This window comes from Diceros bicornis, chromosome 8 (assembly GCF_020826845.1).
Source record: "Diceros bicornis minor isolate mBicDic1 chromosome 8, mDicBic1.mat.cur, whole genome shotgun sequence".
In the NCBI taxonomy this organism is placed as follows: Eukaryota; Metazoa; Chordata; class Mammalia; order Perissodactyla; family Rhinocerotidae; genus Diceros; species Diceros bicornis.
In genome coordinates this window covers 38,636,020-38,663,555 of record NC_080747.1, presented here as the reverse complement: position 1 = coordinate 38,663,555, position 27,536 = coordinate 38,636,020, and the positions used below count along the sequence as shown (strand labels likewise).

The 27,536-nt window shown below is 35.3% G+C and overlaps 1 protein-coding gene across 3 annotated transcripts in view; it reads right to left on the bottom strand.

Moving 5' to 3' along the window:
* The window catches only part of GABRB1 (gamma-aminobutyric acid type A receptor subunit beta1), a 370,873-nt gene that overhangs the window by 258,491 nt on the left and 84,846 nt on the right, over positions 1 to 27,536 (bottom strand). The window lies entirely within an intron of this gene.

Genomic DNA, 27,536 nt, shown 5'->3' with positions numbered 1-27,536 from the left:
GAAATAGCCAATATAATATTGTAAGAGTTACAACTGATATTCAGAAAAAAGCTTGAACTAGTTAAGTATCTGTAATTGAGGTGCTTACAAAGTGAGGAGGAATGAAATTAACATTTCTTGAGCATTTACAATGGACCAGATACTTTGCTGTTCACTTTTTATACATTATCTCACATAGTACTCTTATCAGCTCATAAAAGCAGATATAATGATATAAAGACTGAGGTTGAGAGAGATTAGAAAGTCTAGCTGTAAATCTCTGAACTGGATCTTGAATCCAGGTACTCCCAACTCCAAAGTTATATTCAACCATGCCTCCTATAGTGGACTGAATGGTGGCCCCCAAAAGATATGTCTATGTCCTAACTCCCAGAACCTGTGAATGTAACCTTATTTGGAAAAAGGGACATTGCAGATGTAATTAAGATAAGGATCTTGAGATGAGATCATTCTGAATTACTCAGGTGGGCCCTAGAGCCAATGACATGTCATTATAAGAGACATACAGTGGAAAGACACAAGGGAGAAGAGGAGAAAGTGATGTGAAGATAAAAACCAAGATTGGAGGTATATAGCCACAAGCCAAGGAGTGTCAGGAGCCACCAGAAGCTAGAAGAAAGGAAGGACTCTCCCCTAGAGCCTTCAGAGGGAGTGCAGCCCTGCTGACACCTTGACTTCAAACTTCTGGCCTCCAGAACTCTGAGAGAAAAAAATTTATGTTTTTTTAAGCAATCTGGTTTGTGGTAATTTATTACAGCAGGTGTAGGAAATGAACAAACTTCTAAAAGCTGTTCTTTTGAATTTTGTGTATTTTTTGTATATTCACTAACATAACTAGTCACTCAGGCAGCCTTATCAGTAATATTTTAGTGCTTAGAATTTTAGGTTCTAGATTTTAGGTCCTATGTGGAATATAGAATTTATCACATCCCTACCTTCAGTGTGGTCAGGGAGAAAAGATAAATACACATATAAGAATTAATGAGCAGTATTTGTTCATTACTCAGAGATATTTATTCAGTGCATAATATGCAGCAAAGATAGTTTTAGGTGCTGAGGATGCAACAATAAACAAGATAGAAACTTCTCCATTCTCAGTGAGATTTCAGGAAGAAACAACAGCTAGTTCTAGGTCCTAAGACAGGAACAAGCTTGGTGAGCTAGAGAAAAGAAAAGGAGACTTAGCATTCATTAAGCATTTCAATAGACGTGAACTGATATTATAATTATAATTATTATTCACCCAAATGGCATCTAAGCAGTATATTTAGAATTTGCTGACCAAAAGACAACGTTAGTTTTGCTTTTTTTTTTTTTAATATGCGAATACAAATACTGAGAGACAGGGTCAATTTGACCTAGCAGTGAAGTAGGTGACTGCTTATGGGATCTGATAGACGAGCACCTCCAAAATGTTTTCTCCATCCATGGGCCATGCAGTATCCAGATTATAGCTAGAATTCTAGAGGAAACTCGACTAAAATGTATTCAGTCTTTTTGTCCCCAATGGTTTACTCTAAAAAATCTTTACCTAAAAGTGTTTGTGTATATATGTGTGTATTCTTCCTGTCAAGACAGAGCCATCAGCAGAAACCTTTGACATTTTAGAACAGGATACCCTAAACGGTAAGGAAAATAATAACAGGTAAAGAAAATGAGAGCTACCATGGAAGACAGGTTTTATACAATTCACAATGTGCTTGGGGTCAGCACTGCTGGAAGGGCATTTTGTACTCAGTTGACAAAGTAAGAGACAGAAAATGTGGAATCCTTCTTTTGGGTGACGTCCTCCTAGCTTTCCCTTTTGACCTGCCAGCCACTAGGTAGGGGAAGCGTTTTAGCTTGCTGCTCTTCTTCCATAATATCATAGAAAAGTCAGCCCAGGGCACCGCTGCTAAAAGTATTGGTACAAACTTTCTGGGTGTGGTTCACAGCATAATTTTAGTTTATAATGAAAAATATATCTGCAGTTCTGGCTCCCAGCAGGAAAGTCAAAGAAATCATGCTTTCCATGAGGCCCAGGTGAGTATGAAATAGAGATGATTTTCATGGAAGGAAACTGAAAAAGAAGAAATGTATTTATTCTATAATATGCAAACAAATGCTAATAAAGGAGCCTGAAAATCACTGAGTCAAATGGTAGTTATTTACCTTTCACATCCCAGGTACCATCTTGGTTGTCAATTTACTTGGGTATCATTCTTGATTTTGTCATCTCCTCCTTAACCCATGCCCTCTCATCTAATCAATTAACCAATTTTCTTTATTTATAACATTTAAACACACTTCAGATTTATCCCCCTCTCTGCTACTTACTGCCATGATCTTAGTTCAGGCCACAATCTCCTCTCTTCTGAATAACTGTACAATTCTAACTGGTTTCCCTGCCTTCAATTGATCTACCCCTCAAAATCCATTTCTTACCTAATGGTCAGAGTAATCATGTTCTAAAATGAGACTCTGATCATGTCCCTACTTTCTCAAATGGCTTCCCTTTGCTTTCAGGATTAAACTCAAACTTCCTGACATGATTTCTTGGACCATTTATGATCTATTTATATACCCAGACTCATCTCTCATTTGTCTCCCCATCTTGAACTCTACTCTCTAGCCATAAAGTCTTATTTTTCACTTATTGAATGGACCATGTTCTTCTTATTCATTCTTTCTCATATGTTAACACTCAGAATATGCCTTTTAGCATTTCTATTTGTCTTTGTCTGCGCCAACCCTAACTACTCTCTCTGCCTGTGCCTCCTCTCCATCTCCCATTATTTAGTAATAAATTGAGGACATCAACTTAGACATCCCTCTACCTGGGGATAATTTCTTCACTTCACAAGACTGGAGATACTCTTACAGCACCCTATGCCTACCTTTATTGTACATTGATCACATTTATTGATGTTACCTGATTCCTTAATGTCTTCCCTCTGTAGTGTAGGTTCCCCTAGCGATGGAATTATATTTTATTCATCCATTCTTCCTAGCATCTAACTGATGCTTAGCTCATAGTTATTGTCCTCAAGAAATATCTTCTGAATTAATTGATATGTGAGTCAGACAAATAAAACAGTCATTTGAGGGGGATATGGTTATAGAGTCTGCCTCTGTGTTATCTGAATAATTGGCTCAGGATCATCTTTAAAATGTTAGTCACTTATTAACACATGCTCTTGGGAGGATGTTCGGTGTGATAGCTGTTTATATTCACTTGAATTCACCTTGAAGTTAATGGGGGGCATGCATCTCTAGAGAAGAAAGTAGGTATCCAAGAAAATAGTCTTCAGTCTTAACTTAAAAGTTGTTAATAAAGATATCAGGTGTTTCTGAGAAATGATTACCACTTTTGAAAAATTAGGGAAGATCGTAGGACTTCATAAAATAATCATATAGACATGTAAATGAATCAAGATAAAAGGAGTAAGTAAAAATAGGGCAAGAAATAAATTTCATGGTACATAAAATACAATATACATAATGACCACTTGAATTGCTAGTAGTCATTTTTATACAATATAATCCAGTACCCCTAGCCACAGTTGACTGGACTAGGAGAAAAACATCTGACCTAAGCGGGGATGACCAGTTACTTTCTCCTGGAAATTATGAATTTCAAAGAAATTATAATTCTGTGGAAGATTTTAACTTGAGACCTTGTGAGTGCTTGTCATCTACCGTCATGCATACTAAGAAGCAGAACCTTATCTAGAGAGAGAAGAATGAAGCAGGCAGGCAGACAGGAGCAAACATGAGAAATGGAGAAGGAGTCTGGATGGATTTTCAATAGCAGGTTCCATTCCTTTCCTGAGACTCACTGCAGCCTCGGCCGCGGTTAGCATTTGACATCCCTGTATAGGGCCGGAATTCAGCTGAATACACTAGTACAGCAATATCAGTTTGTTTACGACTATGGTTCAAATTGATTGGCACCCATGCTGTATTAGTTTTTAAATGTTTTCTACCCTCCAGTCTTGCTTGTAGGGCCATTGGTAGTAAAATCTGAGGTTTTAAATATCTTCCTCACAAAAGTTCTGAGGCTCTGAAGATGAAACATTTAACATACAATCATTGAAGGAATATTAAGGCACTGGCAAAGAAGGCTGCAATTTGGGAATTGTTAAATAATTTGAATATTACAAGGCCTCTATATCCATGTAGGAAACATCCCCCTTTTAATTTTGATTAGCTAGCTTAAGTTGGTTCTGTGTCTTTTGTGTGTGTGTGTGTGTGAGGAAGCTTGGGCATGAGCTAACAGCTGTGTGCATCTTCCTTCATTTTGTATATGGGATGACTCTACAGCATGGCTTGATGAGTGGTGTGTCAGTCTGCACCCAGGATCCGGGCCTGCGAACCCCGGGCCACTGAAGCAGAGCACACGACCTTAACCACTATGCCACCGGGCCAGCCCCCAGATGGTTCTGTTTTTTCCAGAACTAAAGATCTCTTAATCATACAGAACAGATCAAGAAATAATGGGCTGTGGTATACATGACTCAAAGTAGAGGAAAGGGAGGGGTACTTTCTCTTGGTGGGAGTTAAGAAAAAAAGAAGGGTAACGGGAAACATGAAGGTCAGAGCTAAAAAACTCATAGTTTGTGTGATCTGATTACCCATTTTGTTTTGCTTGTCACAGCCAGTGTACTATTTTTACCTCATACCTGACAAATGTGATCATTGCTAAGACGATTCTGTCCTTTTTCTCAAGGTAGGGAAAAAAAGCATTTAAGAGCCCTTTGGGGATTGCCTAGATTTCCCTGGCATCTAACCCCACTTGGAGGCAATCCCATCCATTTCTCTAGCTGTTATAAATTTTACATTTGTACCAAGCAAAGCCATCAGAGAATTGCGTATTTTGATCAGAAATTTTTGCCTCCAATAGAACTAGTCTTTCTCAATTACATTTCCTTATTATACCCTCAGACCTAATATGAGAGATAAAGTAAAAAAAAGTTAGACAAAATTTCTTACATGATAAAATTACAATATAAGTTGCATCTCACAGTGTTCACAGAATTTGTGCTTCTCCTTAAGACTCATTTCACCTTTTTTATGCATCCTGGAGACCTTGTAAGTGTATGATTTTTCTTATTTGACTTAATTGCCACAAAAATAAAATTGCAGTCTTCTTCTATAACTCTATAGTGTCATGCAATCTGTTTCCATGTAATTTTCTTAACTCTGTTGTCCTACTTTTTATTTTTCCATAGCCCAGATTTACTCTTTATTTAATCTTTTTAACTATACGCATTTTCATTGATTTTTTCATATCCTTTGTGGAATGCACTAGAGCTGCCCTATTCAAAATGTAGTGTGTGGACCTAAAACATCAGCATTACCTGGGAGCTTGTTGGAAATGCAGAATCTCAAGCCTTACCCCAGATCCACTGAATGTGCAATTTAACAAGACTCAGGTGATTCACATTCACAATACAGTTAGAGAACGCTGCAGTAGAGCATCAAGAATAAGCTAACATAAATTTATCTAAGTTAGTCGTTAAAATTATACACTGGTTTCAATTCTGGTAATGTCAAATTATGGGCTTAGGCCAATTGGGGAGTTGGCTAAAAATGAAAATTCCTAGACCTCACCCTCAGAGAGTTTGATCCAGCAGGGCCACAGTAAGACCCTGGAGTCTGTAGTTTGTCAAGTTCCTCAGGTAATTAGGACGCAAATGACAGGCTTAAGCCCTAGAGATCTTCACTTTCTCAAGGATATTATTTCAAAATATCAGAACCTAATGTCAACTACTATGAAGCATCCTCAGTTGTTGTAAGGAGGATAAATAGAGGTGGATAAATAATGTAAATTTATATGTTGGTGGTAAGTTAAAAGCAAAAAAACTGAGATGATATGGACCTTACAAGCAATAGAGACTGGAGGACTTTGCTACATGTCTGCTTTGCGGACGTCTGAAGAGCACATTAGAAGATGGGGTATCTATTTACTGTTGGAAACAGCCCTTTCTTGAAGCCTGTTGTTTCCCAATGATATGCTTCTAGGCCTGCATGAAGGATTCAGAGTCTGTGGGGAGAGTGATAGAAAGATACACAATCCTGTTCAATTAAAAAAAGTGAATCTATTCTTATAGAGAAACCAGATGCACAATGGAATGAAGAAGGAGTAGAGATAGTTGGAATGTATAAGAGGCGAAGTGGAAAGAGGTTGGTCTTTGAATTATTATAGTTAACACTTTTACCTCAAATGTTTGGGAGCCATTGATTAAAGTCATTCATGGTGAATGAGACAGACCTCTTTTAATTTCAATGGCAGAAATCCAATTCAAACTCATTTAAATTTAAATAAGGGAATTCACCCAGTCTCATAACTGAGAGGGCCAAAAGGAGGATCTTTCTATTTAGGACTCAGCTAGATCCAGGTATCCAATGATGTTAGACTTCTGCCTCACTCCCTCTCTCAGCTTTGCTCATCTATGCTTGTCTTCATTCTCAAATAACACAGTTTCATATGCCTGAAAGGTGGCTTCTGGCAGCACCAAGAATATGAAGGCCTTATAACTTGTGATTCCCAAAGAATCCCAGAGCTTGACAGCTCTGGCAAAAGTCCCCAGGAAGATTCTCACTGGTCCAGCTTTGGTTACATGCTTATGTTTCAAACAATCACTGGCCATGTTGAGAAAGAACTCAGATTATCAGGCTTGGGACATGCCCCACCTTGTCAGCTTTGTCAGAACCACGTGGACTAAAATGATTACTGAGAGAAAGGGACAGGTGATTCCCTAGAGCAAGGGGGTTTTGGACAAATATATGTATGTCAACTGCAGTGATCAAGCTGAATTGGCTCAATATCTTATGATACTAATCAATAAAGGCCACCCTCAAGACATTGATTCCAAATTGATCTTAGGTTAATAGACATACTCCTCCTCCCTTTCACTTTTGAAACATCTTCTACATTACTCCAGTGGTCTGAATCAGTAAATTTACTACTTCAGTGCCCAAAGTGCCCAGCAAGGATTATCTTAAAAACTGAAGACCATAGACTTTCATCAAGTTTATTTTGTTTCATAGAGAATCAGTGGTAAGCTGTAACTTGCCATCCATGCAACCTCCAGTGCATACTGCCAAACACCACTATGTTCCAGGAACCTTTCGATATTTTTTTTGGACAGCTCCCTTTGAGACAATGGAACTAGCTAATTTAATCACAATTGCTTTGATATTTATGGATATTTCTATTCCTGTAGTTTCCTGGGTCAAATTAGTTTTTGCATTCTTTTGTTTATATATACATACATTGGATTGAAACAAAATGAATTAATTTTAGTTGAAAAGTTCCCTAAAGTTTAATTTGATTTACTGGCTACATATTACTGTATGGTTCAAATTTTAGTAGACTTGCAGGAAAATTGGTCAAATAACGAAATTCTTTAAATTCTTATCATTAAGAATAATTGACAAGCATTTGGTGAATGTCATAGTCTATACTAGCCTATGTTTTTGGAATTGAATTGTAAATGTTGTGGTTGCTCATTACTAGCAATGAATTTTGTTTAATTTGTAAACAGCAATAAATGTTTTAAACTGGAAAGGTAATCACTTTTGTGACAACTTTTAGCTAATGATATCCTCTATATGCATCTCAATAGGACATGGACATCTGTATTAGATGGACAGATTGGTGAACAATAATAAATATAGCATACCATTCCATTTGACAAGAACTACTATTTCTAAAATTTTGCTTAAGATATCTTACCACCTGTCTGTTCTGTTCTCAGTCCTTTAAATGGTCCAGTTGGCCCACACATCATCATGCCAGAAACCCAGCAGAGGCCTGACATGGGCAACCATGACAATCACTGGTGTTCATCAGACCACTTCCAGACCCCTCGTTCCTGCTGTTTCTTCTTCTCCTCTAGCTCTCTGATCCCTGGTTAACCCATGCTTTCATATGTCACTTCCGGATACCCACCAAAATCTCCCCTCCTCTCACATTCTAAAGGCCATATTGGAATGGCTTCTCAAGCTCTGACTCTCCAAGTTAACTCTAGGGCAGGACTTGGGTATAAACCAACTTTCAGCCTTCTTCTTCCTGTTTCTCTCATTCTTACATCATTAAGGTCAGTCCTAATCTCCCTGTCTCTCCTTGTATGATGATTTTAGATTATTTCTTTGCAAGTGCTCAATTTGGGGAAAAAATATTGATTGGAAAATTTGCCCTTTACATTGCAGACTTTGCTATAATGATGTTCTTAGTAACTTATATAGACACTAAGCATTTTTTTTGTTACTTTCCAATTGTGTAATACGATTAAAGGACAGATATGCAATAACTCTGACTTAGTTTGGAGAGATAAAGTGTGTATATCTGGGTATGTGGATATCCAAATGGCTACCATGTGGGTACTTAAAAGCCATGATATTTTTACAAATATAGCAGAATCTATGGATTAAACAACAAGATTTTATGATGGGGCACTATCAGAGTGGATTGGACACACTTTTTATTTCCCTAGAATCTGCAAACCTCTCCATTTCAGTGAAATTCTGATCTTCTAGACAAAATCAGCAGTCATTTTGATTCATTCTTTGTTTTTATCAGTTTTCTTTATTTTTGATCTCTCCATAGCATAGCTATCCTCTGTTCTTAAGCCTATGTAGGATTGTCTTCACCCATTCTTTTTTTTCCTTTCCTCTTTAATTCAACAAAGGATACTGAGCACTATTATTTTGCAGGTTGTACAAGTCAAGTCACTCAAGGTAATCATAATGTGACAGAAGATATGACAGAGGAAAGCCATAATGTTACATAAGCACATAGAAAGGACACCTGTTTCAGGGAAAAGGAAGGTTTCCTAGGGGTAGTATTTGTAAATTTTTAAGGATGAGTAGGAACTATTCAGGTGAAAAAGAGAGGAAAGGCTACTCTAAGCAAAGTATCTAGAATTTTTAGAAGGGCCAGCATGTTTAATAACATAGGGGGCTTGGGAATTTATGTGTCATAATTTAGATTTAAATCTGAAGGCATGAGGGAACCGGTAGAGAATTTTAATCAGGGGAATGCTTTGGCCAGCTGAGCATTTTCTAAAGATCACTCTGATAGCATAGCAGTGCAGAAAATGGATTGGGAGAGGACGTCAAGGAAGCTAGAGGCAGAGAGACCACTGGTTGATGGATTCAGGAAATGATAAAGGCTTGCACCAAGGAATAGGCTGCAAGAATGGAGAAAAGAGACAGAATGAAGAGATATTAAGAAAGGAGAATCATTAGGACTTGGCTGACATAAGATTTGAGAGTGGTGTTTTCACTTATCTCCCTTCCAACCACTGAAATGTCTCCAGTGGCTTCTCTTCTTTTTCTCCACTTTGACTGAGCTGTGCTCAAAGTGAAATCCCTGGTGCTGTGCTCTCCTTCCACCTCTGCTTCCCCCGGGAGTCATCTGGGCTGCCATAGATTCGTCTGCGTGAAAGACGACTTAGTGTTAATAGCACCGATCTCTCTGTCTCTTTACCCAGCTGCTGGTCGGCTATCTCCCAGGTGTGTGCTGCCAACTCCTGAAGCTTATCATGATAAAATAGAGCTCAATCCCTCTCCCCTAAAACTAGCATCTTGCCATTATCATTAAAAATAATCCAACCATCATGTTCCAGATTTTCCAGAATGACAATATTTTGTTCCTTTAATCACTCCTTTACTCATTACATCTGTTAAGTATTCTAGTCTTACTTATCTTTCATTGCATTTCCAGCCAAAGCTTTTTGCTAATATCCCTTTCTGCCTTTTTTCACATAATGTGCTATACATTTAGAAAACAGAAATATTTTCTTTTTATCACAACTTCAAGACAAACTCAATTTTTCTATGAATGTCAAATCACACTTATCTGTAAGTTTGAAAGAGAATTTTTGTTGTTATTGGTAATAATTTTAAATTTGTAGGATATTCACTTATTAACAGAATCTATACAATCATTTATGTAAAATAAATCAATTTTTATATTTTTAATCATTTTCCCAAGGACATTTATCACTGTTCTGTTACTTGTATTTGAGAATTTTTATTTTATTTGTAATTGTTCTTGTTTTTCTCAACTTCACACTTTGGTGATATCAATCTGTTATCTTGTTTTCCTTTCTTTTCTTCCAAACTAAGCTAGTTATGGGTGGTTTTATTGTGTATATTTCATGTGATATAATCCCACCCCCTAATTATTAGTAAATAAAGGGTGCAATTACCGAGTGCTTGTACTGATAGGATAAATAGCAGTAATCCTTTTCAAAGTACAGATGAGAACTGTAATACAGCCTTTATTTTCAGCTTTGTAATGATTCAGTGGAGTATGATTATAAACAACTGATTATTAACCTTTTGTTAGAAAAATCCTAAATTACTAAATGTAGATGCAAAAGAGATGCCTTTTAAAAAAATTACAAATAGCAATGCATATATGAAATCAACATTGGTGGTTTTAAATCTCCCTATAATTATTTTGAAGTGGTGAGATATTGACTGAAAGTTCTTGAATACTGAAATAAAAATGAAAGATTATTATTCCCCAAAACTTTCTTCTTTATCTTCTTACCATGCAAAATACCATTTTTCCATGCTAAAACTAGTGGATAAAAATTTGATGAGAAACAAGATATTTACATAGTGTCAGAGAATTCTTTAGCAATTGCAGAAAGGAAAATTCTAATTTATAATGGAGAAATCTGGAGGCTTTCACCTTAACCAATTGATCAAAGATAATGTCACCAGTAACGGAACAAACGAACGTCATGTGTCTTCTGATGGGATGCAGTGAGAACACAGCCCTGTTTCTGTGATATCCCTGCCAAAAATGCATAACCTGAACCTAATCAGGAGGAAACATCAAACAAACTCAAACTGAGAGATAGTCTATAACATAGCTTGCCTGTCTCTTAAAAAAGCGTCAAGATCATGAAAGACAAAGAACGACTGATGAGCTGTTGTTCCACGCTGAAGAGACATGATCATGATCACTAACTGCAATCTGTTGATCCTGGATTAGATGCTGGAATGGGAAGAGTATAGCTTGCTATAAAAGACAATTGTATTGAGGAACAACTGGGACAATTGAGGAAATTTGAATGTGAATTTGGAATAGATAATAGCTAGGTGCCAATGTTAAATTTTCTGATTTTGATAATTGTACTGTGATTATGTAAGGGAATGTCCTAATTCTTAAAAAATATGCACTGAAGTATTTAGTGGTAAAAGAACATAATGTTTGTAATTTGTTCTCAAATGGTTCAGAAAAAAATATGTGTGTGTGTGTGTTTAAAGAACAAATAATGGAGAAAATAGGCAAAATGTAAACAAAATGGGAATTCTCGGTATTATTCCTGCAACTTTTCTCTAAGTTTGAACTTATATCAGAATAAAAAACTACATAATATATTTCCTTTTATTTATCATAACTTTTCTTTCTATTTTTAAGTGTGCTAGGTCATTCTAGTATTCCGGCACTTGGTAAAAAGGTCTTCGCATGTTTTTAAAAAATTTTACTTTCATTAGAATTTATCAAAAGAATTCATGTACGTTTTAAAACAATAAAATGATGGAGAAGGACTTTCCCACTCTGTTTCCTCCCACTCTGTTTCCTCCCATTTCTACTTTCAGTTTTGGTAGATGCTTCCAAAATTCTAAATAATATGCCTATTTTTTTCCTCTCTTAATTTATCAATTTAAATACTATCTACAGACCTTTGTTGTTGTAGCTTAATAATTAGCTCACATACATCTTCCTTTCCTCACAATATAATTGTGGCAATGTTTTCTTCTACTGATAATCTTTGAATTTAAAATATTTTCTTATCTTTCTATTACTTATTTTCTACCCAATATCTCTTGCCTCTCCACTTTGTAAAATAAGGATATTTATATACTGTGTTTCTCGCCATGTCTCTTCCTAACCACCTCCCAATTTTTGCCAGCTGTAGTTTTGCTCTCGCTCGTCTGGGCTGATTTGATAATATTTACATTACATTCAATAAACATAATTAAATTTTTTTTTGTACTTTGTCTGCAAATTTAGTCTAAAAATTAAAAACAGAGAAACAGTATCTTTTTTTCTCATGACTATGAAGATAGAGTTCAAGGTAGAACCACGTAGTGTGCTATGATTATGTTTCCTTACCTCCTGTTCAGGTGTCAAATCTTCAGAGCTCCAAGAAATGCTCCATGGACCCTCCTTGCCAACACTAAATCAGTAACTCAAAATTGTGCCAAATTTCACTTTAGCATTATACCTTTTTGTACAGTTTTTATCCCCAGATCGCCTGTGTGCGTATGTATTTGGAAGATGGGGGAAGAAACCATATTCCTAATATCGTGTAGCTTCTAACTCATTGATCGCTTGGAATCCATCCCTTTTTCTAAAGAACAGTGGCATTTAACTTAATTTCTCTTCTTAGAGGTTTTCGTTTCCTTTCTTTTTATTTATATTCTGTGCTCTTAACCTAATCTTAAATTCTTTCTATGTTTCAATCATATTTTCTTTTCTCTAATATAGCCCTCCTTTTTCCCCAAAGGCCTCTTTGCTGGAGTCTTCCATCAGCTTGATCATCTGTGCCTTAGTTCCTCTTTAGACTACTACAGAGATGTCTTCAGGGATTTCTCTTTACTGCTTTTACTAATCCATGGATCCCAAACATTTCCTTCTTTTTTAAAATTTACTTCCTCAATTTTATATGATAGATAAATTTTCTGAACCATTGAAAATCTTGAAACGTCTTTACTTTACTCCTTTAATTTACTGATAATATTGCTGGCCATCAGATTTAGCTTTGAAACTATTTTCTCTCTAGACTTCAAACTCAATTATCTATGTGTGCTACCATCTGGTGTTGCTGAAGAAAAATTTATGCCAATATGATTCTCATTCTTTAGTGGTGACCAATTTTTTTTATTGTGGTTGTTTGTTTGCTTCTCCACTTCACTAGGGTTTTTTAAGATCTTTTCTTCATCCTTAGAGTTCTGCAGTTTCACAATGGTGTTCCTACTTGTGTTACTTTGTTGTTTATTTTTCTTTACATTTACTAGGCCCTTTGAATCTAAAGATCCATGCTTTTCTTCATTTCTAAAAAATGTTAGTCATTTTATTGGGAATCTCCTTTCTTTCATTTTCTCTTCCTAGAATCCCTAATAGTTGAAACTTGGACTTCCTGGACTGATCCTCTTTGTCTTTCATTCTCTCTTTCTTGAATACATTGTGGGAAGTTCCCTTTATTTTATTTTTCCCTTGTTTAGGCTTTCTTTTTAAATTTCAGCTGGTATATTTTAATGGGCTCTTTATTGTTCTTTCTTCATAGCATCTTATTTTACTTTTGAGGATGCGATACCTTCTCAAATCTCTCTAAGGATATAAATTAGATTTTGTTTAAAATTTTCTTGTTTACATTTTCTTTGTTTCTTCTAGAGTGAGATGTTTCTGTTTGTTCTGCTTGATCTTTGTCATCCCACATGCTTCCTTCAATTGTATGGCAAATCTTGATTGATCATTGTGTTTAAGAATGAAGCACATAAACTGACTAGAAGTTTGCGGATTTGGGTGAATTGATGGGAAGCCAGCCATTAATATTGAGAAACTCTCCTATGCCCAAAGCACCAACATCTACACTAGTTGCTGCAGTTTGCTTTTGACCCTTTATTCTTTCCTTAGAGAACTCCTTTTTCTCACACTACCAAATTAGGAGTAAATGTCTGGCTACTAGATATTCTAAATATTGTAGTGGGGAAGTGTGAAGATGGGGTGAGGGTCACATACAGAAATTCAAATTCACATTATAATAATTCAGTCAATCAATCCACAAATTGTTATTAATGGTCTACAAATTAGTCAACCTAACAGAAAAATTTCAAGCTCTTATGAAGACTACTTTCTTTTGTTAAGAGAGACATTGAACAAATTAAAATATAAAGATATAATATGTTAGGTGTTACAAAGAAAATTAAAACAGAGTAGAATGGATACAGAGTGATGGATTTGAGGGAAAGAGGAGAGAAAGGTCTTGTTTAGATAAAGTGGTTCAGGAATATCTCTTTGATAGAGTGATATTTGAATAGAAATGTATAAGAAATGAGGTTGAAAGACATGGAGATATTAAAAGAAAGCATGTTATAAGCAGAGGGATCAGGAATGCAAGGCAAGATGGAATTTTTCCTGAAGGAATTATAAATACTTCTCATTCTTGCCTTGCAGTCTCCCTGGGGTTCTGCAGGCATGCTGACTTCCTACTGAGCAGCAAGGTCCTCAGAAAATATTCTAGATAGTGGCTATTTCTATCTAGTTTCATCAGGCTACTGTTATTCATGTACTTTCCTTCATTCCAGAAATTTGTTGAGATTTCTAGCTCATTAATGGCTCCATTCTTTGTTCATTGCCATGGGATTTTAGCTTATAAAAACTTTTTTTAATGGACTCTTTAGGAGTAGAGAACATAAATTTTGAGTGGGCTCAAGTTGTCATCTTGAACTCAATTAAAAAAAAAAAAACTCTCTTCTCAAAATGGTCTCTTATGCCTTTTTAAAAGCAATTTCAATACAAACCAAAAAGAGGTAACTTTTTCACAGAGGTTCTAAACCCGCCTAAGGGCACTGGAGGATTTTAATAGTAATGCTAAGATGAGGATCTGTGTCATTACGTTATCTCTCACATCAACAAGGAAATATCAAGAGAGAAAGTTAGCATATAACATATAAACAGTGATTCACATTGCTAAAAAGAAAACAAAACAAAACTATTTAAAAAAGGAATAAATTAAACCTGAATGGTACTTTTCCAATGAAATCAGCCCAATGCAATTTTTTATGAATTGATTTTTACTCTTCTTCAATATCACTGTAGTTAAATATCCAATAAATATATGATTTAATAAATCAAAGCAAATAAAATAAACCTAAGCTCTAAATATATGAAAACTTATTAAACTTCTCTTTTTGAGGCAGTAGTCAAGAGGCTGTTTGTCAAATTAAATTGTAAATTTAAAAAAAGGAAAAGAGAAAACATTATATCTAAAAACCGAATTCTGATTCTATAAGCTATAAAAAAATTGTTTTTCTCTGCCAGAGAAATCAGAGATGGTTCTCAAGTATTGTACTTGTCAGCTAGAAGACACCCAGAGTCCTTAAATCCCTTCTGATAATCAACCTTACCTAAGGGTTCAGTAGTTTGCACAAGTTCATGGAGAGTTGGTAAAATAGTAGAAATATAAACTGGGCCATCAAACTCCAGGTATTGGTTCTTTCATTGTATCATAACACTGCATGGCTCATTTGAAAATAATAAATATTTCCTATATCCAATCTCTGGCAAATTTGCCTGCTGCCTCCCTCGTATTGCAGAGACAGGCAATGATAGAATCTAAAGCAATGGCTACATTATGCAAAACTGACTTGCACTCAGAAATAACCAGACTCTCCAGAAGCAACATTAGAGTTAAGCAATCAGAAAATGGCCTCTTCAGTTTTCTTCCAGGGCCAAGGACCACAGAGTCTTTGTGTGAATGTGATCACACAGAGGGTTTAAACCATGGCAGTATGTTATAAGCGGAGATGGTTTTGCAAAAGCATACACAGACCTTCAGCTTTGGTTTTATATGACTTGTCAGTCTGACCACCAGTCAACCTTCAATAGACCTGTTCCCTGTAATTGCACCTAAAGGATATTAAAAACTTGCCTTGAAACGAACTTTCTTGAGTATAACACTAATTCCTTCCATCAAGAATATTTATTGTGGGCCGGCCCCGTGGCTTAGCGGTTAAGTGCACGCGCTCTGCTGCTGGCGGCCCGGGGTTCGGATCCCGGGCGCGCACCGACGCACCACTTCTCCAGCCATGCTGAGGCCGCGTCCCACATACAGTAACTAGAAAGATGTGCAGCTATGACATACAACTACCTACTGGGGCTTTGGGGGAAAAAAATAAAAATAAAATAAAAAAAAAAAAAGGAATATTTATTGAGCCCCTACTATGTGCCAAGCACAGTGCTGAGAACTGAGGATACACTAACAAGTAAACACAAGAGTCCCTGTCTTTTTGGCCTTTAGAGCCTATGGGGTCCCTGCCCTCATTATGCTTATGACCTACTGCCGGAGACAGGCACTACTTAATAATTATACGATTAAATATATGAATAAAATGGCAATTAGTGTCCTAAAAGAGAGGTTGTATGCCTATGTAAAAGGATGTAATAGGAGGATTTGACCATTCCTGGTTTAGGGAGTGGGTGAACGGTCAGGAAGATTTCACAAAGAAGGCATATTTGCAAAGAGTCAGAATAAATAAAGTAAAAGTAAGGCAGAAGTGAGCTTCAGGCTGAGAGGACAACTTGTACAAAGGCCATGTTGCAGTAGGGAGCATTGTGCTTTCCAGGAACTGAAAAAACAGCCATGGCAGCCGAAGCCGGATATCATAGGGGAGCATGCAGTGACACGAGGCTGCAGAGATGAGCAGGGGCCAGCCCACCCAGGACAGCTTAAGGTTTGTGGTCTTCATCCTGAGGGCAGTGGAAGACATTGAAGGGTTTCAGCAGGGGAGTGACCTGATCAAATTTGTATTTTGGAAAGAAAACCTTTGACTTGGTGTAGGGGGAGAAACTAGGGAGGACCAAGAGGTGTGGAGATCAGTTAGGAAACAATCATCCGGGCAAGAGATGTGAGGACATGAGATTCTCAGGGAAATTTTTAGGAGAGTTTTTGATATACTTTTCAAAAATTGTATGCTTAAAAAATGACACAATGATTTATACACTTGAAGAGTAAACCAAGACTATCTATATCTATCTATCTGTCCATCTATCTATTCATATATTTTTCTTCCTACTTTTTAATTTTTTTTCTTCTATGCCAACCTACTTTCGATTCCTGGAAGGTTGATTGTCGCTTCTTGCCTAGAGTCTCTGAACACTTGATGCATCCTCCTCCAGGGAACACTCTTCCTTCTGACCATTCTTTGGCCTTAGTTAAATATCTCTTTGTCCAGGAAGGCTTACATTGACTCTTAAAATCCAGGATAGCTATGTTCATGGTGGCTCCCATTGCACCAGACAGCCCATGGCCTTTAATTAACTATTCATAATCACTCATCTAATTCTACATTTCTCTCACTCAACTATAAGCGCCTTGAAGGCAGGAACTATGTCTATCATGTCACCATTTTATATTACATACCTACAGTGCCTGGCACATCACAGGAACTGAAAAAGTATTTGTCAGTTAAATAGACGCATTAAAATATAACTTATTTGATAACACTAATTCCACATTTATTTTTGAAATATCTGATTTTTTCAAAGGTGATAGTGCATGTTGGCATTTAGTTAATGTTATTTGGGGGGGGCATCTAATTTTTTTTAGGTTTAGGTCTGTTTTGCTAGTGACTGTCCATCATGCCTCTTTTATGATGAACACTTTAGAGAGCAGACTCTGTTATGAATCTGCGGTTAATTAAAAAGGATATTTAAATTCTGTAACTCTGGGTGGGGCAGGGGAGAGAGAAGTATGTGGATAGGTGGGAAGGAATGACACATTTGGAAATAAATGATGGAAGTTTACTGCCTAGGGAGTGATTTTGACATTGTGCACCTGTGAGCTGCCTTTTGGTAAAGATATTCTTACGGCAAGTCCAATCACTACTAATAGCTCTGCTTAAGACTCCAAGGTTATGCTACACATTACCTCACCTGGAGATAGTCCACCTTTCACTGTTACACACCAGGGCTGTTGCTATGCTGCAGGTGCTTTGCAGCAACTGATGATTGTGCTAGGAGTTGAAATTTAGCTACAGAGCCCCCAGGGTCACCCTCTATTGGAGTGAGGCAGATTCCATTCATATGAGTTTCCTCTTAAAAATATGAGAAATCAGTCTTTTTTTTGCTATAAAATCTGTCACAACAACACAGAATAAATATTTATGAGAGAAATAGACTGCAATATTTTAGTTACCCATTAAAGCATACTCTATGCCTGGGAAAATCCATGACCAGCATCAGGAAATCATTAATTCAATGGTGGGTCTAAGAATGGTTGCTCCAATCTCTTTTCCCAAATGCCAGGAAAAATTCACAGCAGCATTTTTGTGGTGCATTAGTACAATCTTGGTTAAATATGTATATTTATATTGCTGATACTATTTTATTTTTCATTAATTTCTTTAGCTTTTATCACAAGAAATAAGTGGCCAGTAAGTCACTGTTTTTCACCAACATACAGTTTTGTGCTTAAGCAATTTACCTAATCAAGTCAATATAATCAAGCCCAGACTGGTGTGACACAGACTGAAAGCGATAGAAGAAAAGACCAGAGCCTGGCAAGATCAAGAGAGAAAGAAAAGTCAAGAGTCCCACACAGTGATATAAAGGGCTAATTTGTAGCTCCCTTTCCCCAGGAAATAAAGATCTTTGCCCTCCCATTAGTTACGTCTAAACATTCCAGAAGGGGGAAAACTCTGAAATACAATAAAATAAGAAACTTATACCTGAAATCAGCTGTGTGACATGCTTTCTGTTCTCTAGGTTAGATTTGCCTCTTCTAGAATTTCATATAAATGGAATTACACAATATGTGGTTTTTGTTTAGTTTCTTCTATTCAGCATAATGTTTTTGAGATGAGGTAACAGCTCTTCTTTTATTAATAATATTGATAATTTGTGTCTTATCTTTTTATTCTGATTAGTCTAGGTAGATTAGTCCAGATAGAAGTTTTTCCATTTCATTGATTTTCTCTTTTATCTTTATTATTTCCTTTCTTATACTAATTTTGCGTAATTTTCTTTTCTCTTCCTAGCTTCTTCAGATGGAGGCACAAATTATTGATGCAAGATCTTTCTTCTCTTTAATTCAAGCATTTAAAGCTTTAAATTTCCTCTCAGCACTACCTTAGCTTTATTCCATAACTTTGATTTGTGGGATCTTCATTTTTATTTAGTCCAAAATATAACTACTTTGGCTTTCTTATTATTAATGTTTAAAGGTTGCATCTTTTTACATTACTCTACTTTAACATATCTGCATCTTTACATCTAACATAGATTTTTTATAAACTTTATTCTGACACTCTTTGCCTTTTCATTGGAGGGTTTATATTTAATATAATTAACGATATGGTTAGGTTTAAATCTACCTTATTGTTCTTTGTTTTCTATTTGTCTTATCTTCTTTGTCTTTTTCTCTTCCTGCCTTCTTTTAGATTAATTAAAGTTTTAGTATTCTATTTTATGTCCACTACTAAGTTACTAACTATTCATCTTCATTTAACTTTTTTAGTGGTTGCTCTCTAGTTTACAATATGCATCTTTAACTGACCAGAGTGGGAGGCAATATTTTTAATCTCATTTTACAGATGAAATGACTAAGGGCACAGAAAGCTTTATATACTTGCCCCAGATTATACAGTTTGTAAGAGGCAAAGAAAAATGTTGAAAGAGAAACACCGAGTTTAGCCTAGATGAGGTAGTTCATGTGCAAATTAGCATATAAACAAAGGGATAGTGAGAAAATATGCATGAAAGGTAGTAGGAGAAAGAGACTAGATGCCAAATGTCTTTAATGTCTAATGAATTAATTCATGAAAAAAAGATGAGGTTTTAGAAAGTGTGGTAGCAGTGAAGAAAAGAAGAAATAATTTCCTTAAACATTTCCCTATTTGGTTTATTTAGACATTATTGGCCATGGAAACTAGTTGAGGTTAATTTAATTTGTATATCCAAATGTTCTGATACTAAATGGTTTCAGATATGTGTGTATATATGTATATGTGTGTATATATATATCCATATATGTTTGTGAGTGTTATAATCTTTTTTACAATTCTAGTTCTTTATAAGTTATGAGCATATTGATATCATCCCTATATGCTTGACCTAAATAAAGTTCTTCAGTCCACTATTCTCATAATTAATATTATAAATATTTAACCCATACCAGATACTATAATCAGAAAATGAGACAATATAACGAGGCATTCATTTTTTTTCTTTATATTCAGACTGTATCTGATTTTGGCTTATTTTTATAATTCTTAAAAATAACATGGAGAGGGACAGCTGTATTATGAATGTGGAATTAGAGGCTAACCACCTACATAGAAAACATTTTTAGCACCTCATCTAGCACGCAGAAATGGAGGCTCATTGTAGAAAAAAAAATCTATGGAAAGAAATATATATTTTGTTCAGGTCCTTTTCCCCTCCTTTCTACTGGTTTGGCTTCATTACTCGTCTTCCTGCAAAATTTGCTAGTATCTTCTTTCTCCTCTCACTCTTGTGAAGCTTAACATTGTGAAGCTTTTTCTCTATTTGCTCAAAAATTTCTAGTTTCTTATCCGCCAGATAAATAACAAGCTTCCTAGCATAGCATTAAAAGGCTCCATGGTCTGATTTTTAATTTCCTCTCCAGACTTCTTTCTCAATATTCTGTACATCAACATTCTGGTCAATGTAAATCCTATGATTTTTACCATTTTTAAGTGTATATTTCGCTTTTCTGCAAGCTCAGATGTAACATGCCATTCTCTCTGTCTGTAAAGCCCTCCTAATGCCAACACCCAGTTTTAAAACCCTACCTATTCTTCAAGACCATGAGGTCACTCCAATAAAGTCTTTTACAAATGATCCCTCAGCCTTTTAACCTACTCTATTAATTAGTTTAAAGAACTGATAGACCTATATGAAGCCCTTATGATTCCAGGTTGTATAGTTAGGTTGTATAGTTTTTTATTCTCCTATTGATTTACACATACATTAGACATTTTTTATCTTGCCTTTTAGGTCTTGAATTCTTTGAAGAAAGAAACTGAGTTTATTTTGTCGTTAGCCCAAAATAGTACCTCCTGTAAAGCAGTTGTAAATAAATTTTATTTAAAAGAGTAAATTAAAAAATACTGAATTTATTGAAAAAAACAATTCCAGGAGATGTTTATGACGTCAAAAGGCTAGGGGATTGGAAGAAGTCACGAGAATTCTGAGTTGTCCATCTATCTGCTTTCAGACCATTGTAGAATGACAGCCTCCTACTTTTGTACGTTAATATAGACAGTTATGTCAGCTATTAAGTTGTTGTTTCTCAGTTCCAACCCCAACTTTCTGTATTCGGACTGCGACTCCACTAAACACCCTTCAGCACACCCGCTCATTCGTCTTAGGCTTTGCCAGTAGAGGGAGCTAGAGGGAGGCTGCCAGGAGAAAGAAGGAATGCGCTCTTTCCCGTGGAAGAACGAGCTTCCTGTCCACTGTGGTCTCTGTGAGCCTCACCTCAGCGAGGCTTCTTCACCCCAGCAGTGACAATTTCGTCCTGTGACAGCAGCTGTGGCTGTTTTTCCAGCACTTGCAGAACCAGCCCCATCGTGCTGCCCCTCGGACACCAGCTCCTGCTGAGCAGCGCCCACTCCTCGGAGACCTGAGGTTCAGCTCCCTGGGGCCTCTCCTCCCAGTGTCTGAGCTTTAGTAATTCCAATCCCTTTCCTATTTCACCAGCCATGGAGGTAGTAGCTGCTTTCTGAAATTATTACTTCCATGCTATCTTAGAATTCTCTTTTTACTCTTTCAGTTGCCTAGTGTATCAAATGCAAAAGGAAGGAAGATTTTTCCTGCAAAAAATGAAGAACCAAACAGTCTGCAAGTTATTTCACCCAGAATGAATTCAGCAAATTGAGATTCAGCATTGTCAACTAAAATTTTAAACCTCTTTGCAGAAAAGTGTATCCTTGACCACTGATGATTCCAAGTTTTCAAGCATAAATCCAGTTATGTGATTTTGGAGGTACAGCTTTGGGCAATATTACAGTGACGGGATGATCACATATTAAACGCTGACAGGGCTTCCCCAGAAGCTCTGCTCTAGGCTTTGTGGAGTGAAAGAGCCCAAACAGTAGTCTGGAGAGAAGTTAAAGATATAGACATCATGGAAATGAATTACAAAACCAGAGAATAAAAGGGCCCTTTTATTAATTCACAAGAAGATCGTGCCTAACAAATTCATATTAACTGTTAAAAATTAAATCTTTCAAAAATTAAATATTTTGAGATGTATTTAAAACAAAGGACACTGATTAAACATATTTGGTGTTTATTTAGCATAATTATTTATTTCAAAGTCCCTACTATAAGGAAACCACCTCAAAATTCCGAACCAATGTTTTCTTTCACTTACATAAGGTAATTTAAATAAGACTACACTTAATGAAAATTGGTTTGCATATACATTTTTTGAAATGGAATCCATTTCTATATGCAAGATATATTTTCACAGACAGATATCTAAGTACATTTCAGTTTAATGGCATTTATATGTCTTTTATGTTATATAGCATACTTTTGTGTGTATAATTTTTGAAAAGCAAATTCTATTTTAAACCATCTAGGCCACATTAATATTTAAAGGAATGTAATAAGATCTTTTGTAAAGAAAACGCATTTTTAATTATGAACCATTTTAAAAATTACAGAAACTTAGAATGGATAATGCATTCTGAGAATTCATCCAGTTTTATTAAATCTTAATAGTTTACTATACTTGATTTTGAATATTTAGGGTAATAATTACCAATTTAGCTGAAGAATCTTGCATGCCCTCAGAATCCATTCCCAAAATTCACTGCCAGAGTAACTATAAGCTGATTTTGATGTTTTTCTTTTACATGTTTTTATACTATGTATGTATGCTTTTATACTATTACTTCATATATATGTATTCTAAAAGTATGTATAATTCTTTTGCAACTTTTCAAACATTATATAAGCTATATCATATACTACATATCATTCTGCAACATATTTGTTGCTCAAAATTAGGTTGCTGAGATTTACATATGTTGATATATGGTAGCTCCAGTTCATTCATTCTGACCTCAAGTATTTCATTGTGAGAAGGCCACAATTTGCTTTTACATTCTTCTAGAGTGTACATTAAAGTTGTTTCCAATATTTTCTTAAACAAATAATGCTGCAGTGAATGTTATAGCACAAATCTCCTTGTGCTTATGAGTTCAAATTCTCTTGGGTATATAGCTGGAAGTGGAAACCCTTGGGTCGAATGTTACAGACATCTTCAACCATACTAGATATTGTCAATACAAGGCTTGTACCAATGAACACTCCTTCCTGCAGGGCATGAGTGTTCCTGTTTCTCCAGTTTCTCATCAATACTGGTTGACTCCTTAATCTGTATGTACATAATGGATATTTATTGATGTCTCATTGTTTTAGTTTGCATGTCCTTGATTACTAGTTACATCGAACCTCTTTTCAGGTCTTCTTAGCCATATGGGTTTTCTTTCCTGCAAATTGCCTTTTTAAATCTGTTACCTAATTTTCTACTGAGTAGTTTTATATGTTATAGATAGTAATGTTATGTGTTTGTACACACTTTGAAAATCTTCCCTCAGCTTGAGTTTTGTGTTTTAATTTTATTCCTGGTGTCTTAGGTTGAAGTTAAAAATTTAATTTTGATGTGGTCAAGTTTAGCAAACTTTTATTTTATGTTCTGTGCTTTTTATATTTTGTTTAAAAAATTATTTTCTCTCCTGAACTATTATATATTTGCCTCTCTTTTCTTCTAAATTTGAATGTATTACTTTTGTGCATATATGAAATTTATTTAGGGTATATTATGAATAAAAATAGAATTTTATATTATCTCATATTTATAATCAATTTTCCAGCACCTTTTGTTGAATAGTCAATCTTTTCTCCCTTGATTTGTAATGTTATCTCTACTATACACCAAATTTCCATGAGTGTATAGATAAATATGTTTATATATACACATGTTTTTATTCCTTTGCTTGTCTCTTCCCATATCAATATCACACTGCCTTAATTACAGTAAGTTTGTAAGTTTTAAAATCTGGTAGAGTATGTTTTCATATGCATGTACAGCTTGCAAGTGTTACTAGAAAAATGAAAGCTTACTTTTTATTGAACACTTATTCATTTCATCTCCGATCAATTCCATATCTATTTTAATTAACCCTCTTTCTTTCTTATCTTTCAGTGTATATGACATCTGCTGGCATTGCAAGTTGTGGCTGCTAATATAAGAGGCAGGTGTTTGGCTTAGAACTGCATCATCCAGCTGGCATATTTCTATTTCGCTAGTCAATTTGTTGGCACAAGTCTCTGATGCTTGTTCCTGGAGGGAGGTACTTGGAGATATATTTTTGCATATGCTTGCATGTATACATTAGGGTGTATGAGTGTGTGTGTGTGTGTGTGTGTGTACATACATGCATTTCTGAGGCTACTACTTCGATAATTACATCATATCTATTCCTGAGAAGGGTTGAGGGAGTATTTCATCAGGAATGACATATACATAACTAAGAGTCAAATATGGAATTCTGGATATGGCTTTTATTATGGATAAATTATTTTCTATTACATCTGAGAGGACAGTATAGTAACTGGCAGATCAGTAGAACTTTTGATAGGGTTTTAATTCATTTTTAAAAACAGTAATAACAACACAAAATACTTTATCACATAAAAGGGAGTGAAGTTGCTTATATAGTTGCAAGACGCCTGGCTTCTTATGACCTTAGGTTGAGTCCTTCTGGTCAATGAATTGCTCATTGAATCCTGTGAATGATGACTCTCTTAGTTATACTTACTGAAATTAGTAGGCAAAAGTGAAAACAAACTAATATTTTATAGGGCTAAATGTCCTTTAAATTTATGGGCATTTGAACTTTATGACTTTTTACTATGAACTCATCTTCATCCTTTTTATCTAAGTTTTAACACTCAGACTAAATTCAAAACAACTCTTTTGAATCCAGCCCATTAATGAGTAATAAACAAGCTAACTCCTTATGTCCTATATTTTATATCCTATTTGTATTACTTTAATAAATATTTATTAAGCATCACCCAGGTGCCAGGTTCTGTTCTAGGTGTGGGGAATATATAGGTGAATAAATCATACACCGTCATAAGAAAGGGGAATAAATACTTAGAAGGACTAAGCGATAGGTGACTTTATAGTAGTGAACATTCACTGATTGTCTCCTGTGTGCCTGAAACTTTATTTAAAATGTTTCTAATGTTTCTTTATCTAAAATGTTCCTAATCCTATACATATTTTTCCCTTAATATACAAATGAGGAAGCTGGAACTTAAGTAGTCTAAATAATTTTATCCCAATGTATTTCCTAATCAAAGCTCACTATATGAAAAGGTATTTTATAATTAAAGAGTATTTAATAACCAAAGTAGCCCTATAGCTACGGAGTGTTGGTGCTATTAAGTGGTAGAAACAGAGATATCACAAAACTATTGCCATTTCCTGAGCTCCAAGATGTTCCTAAATAGACTACTGGGTAGGAGTGTGGGAGTTGGAATGTTAGATGATAAAGAGATATTGATGTTAGAGAGAGTTTCACAGAGGAGAATGTATCTGAACTAAATCTTGACAAATGGCTAATCCAGTGGAAACAAGCACTTCACCAGCAATCAGAAAGGCTGAAGAAGGATCCAGAGCAGAAAGACTTACTCATGCAAAGACCTGGAGGCCTGATGGTGCATGTCACATGGGGACTTGAAGTATTTTTGTATGGCTGAACGCCATCTCTAAAGTGCATGCTCTGATGCCCATGGACTTCAAAAACAACTCAACTATTTTTCTGAAAACTCAGAGGACCTGCTTCTCTCATAGCATAAAAATATAAAAATTTTTATTGACCCCCATTTTACACAAAAGTGGCAGTTTCTGAGCTTTCTAACAGCTTGCATTTTATTCCTCTTGCCCAAAGAAAGGCTCCAGAGCATCATCATCATAACAGTAAAAAATATAGGACCAGTAAGCCATAATACCTAATCAGAAATCCCAAGAAAAAAATTAGTAAATGTGTACCTTTGGCTCTCCCATCTAGTTTAACAGCCAAACTAATTTACTACTACATGTTCCAAAATGTTTAGCTGCGACAATTCTGCTGACTTAGGAGACCAGATAAGTAGAGAGAGTGAATGAAGACAAATCACAGCACTAAACATTATGGTATAGTGATGGTCTCTGTGTGTCCAAAGAAATAATTTGAAATGGCTTTTATATGTCTTTGCAGCCAGGTTGAGCAATGGCAGACGTCTGTGGCAAGTATTTTGTAAGTGAATGATATTCCATATTAAGGGCTATCTGCAGGAAGCCAATTCAAATAATTGAGATGAATGTATTGGGCTAGGAATGAACTTCCAAATACTTCACCAGCTGAACAGAAAAATCATAGTTAGGAAAATAAAACAAAACAAACCTTTCTCTTTGTGGAGCCCATAAATACTGCATTAGGTAACTAGCTGTAGAATACACTAACCTTGGTATTTTATTTTGTTATAAAATGTTCAAATACAACTAACAGTTAAAAATCACAGGCTATTTGCAAAAATATTTTCAAAGGTTGAAGCTTGCTTTTCCTCAAATCAGCAAGACAAAACATCAATGATATGAATGGCTTATATTGGTTAAATGTAGAAAATATTCTGAGGTTGTCCTTGGCAAAGTGACACAGTCCAACTAATGTGATCATTCACAGTAAGAATAAAATGAGGTAAACAAAATAGGAAGCTAGAGAATACAATACAAATAAAACCATAGTACCATGTGGTTGGTTTTAGTATTTATGTGAAATTGGATCAAATTTATAGGAGATGAGAAATGATATTCCTATTTAAAATAATCAGAGAAATTTCCATTTTTTGTAACTTTGTTTCATGATATCTTATTAACAGAGTTACTTTTGTTTGATTAAAAAATCTTGATATGTCAGAAAAAGTCTTTTCCAGTTCATTATTCATGCACTATAAAAATTATGCTTTTTTTTCTTTTCAACAAATAAAAAGCATTATAGTAAAATTTTAGTTGATTTTTACACAAGGATGTTTCCTAGAATTTAACACCAAAAATGAAAATCAAAATCACCCAAAATTTAAAGATGATACACGTTGAACATATCTTTTTTAAAAAAATCAGTATTTTTGATATTTTAATCTATTTTTCAATCTATTGTCAAGATCTTATTTATTTATACTGTCTTACCCCTCCCCTCAAAAAAAGATTTAAAGTACTTAAAGCATCCTGCAATGTGACAAAATAGAACAAGTGAAAAAATCAGGAAACTATTATTTGATTTGTGCCTGCAATTTAAAAAAAAATCAAAAGTTGACTGTTACTTAGATTTGTGAAGCCGAGAATAGAGAATATTTAAAGAGTTGGAGTGAAGAAAATTCATATAAAGGATTAGTTTGAGAGAGAAGATGAAGGATTCCATCAGAGATATATCGGCTATCAGTGTAAATGTTCGCAATTAGAAATGCGTACCTCATACTTAACAGAGCCATGAGAGCTGGAGATATTAAGCTTAGAGCTATCTTCAGAAAGGAGTAATTGAGATCATTAAACTAGTGGGGATTTCTGAGAATTACATAATAGAAAAAGAATATCAGAGAACTGAAGATATAATTTGGATCCACTCATTTTCAGGGGGCTTAAGGAAGAAGAGGAGTTAAGTCAGTCAAGGAGTAGAGAAGCTCTAGGAGAGAGAAAAAGAACATCAGGAAACAGCAA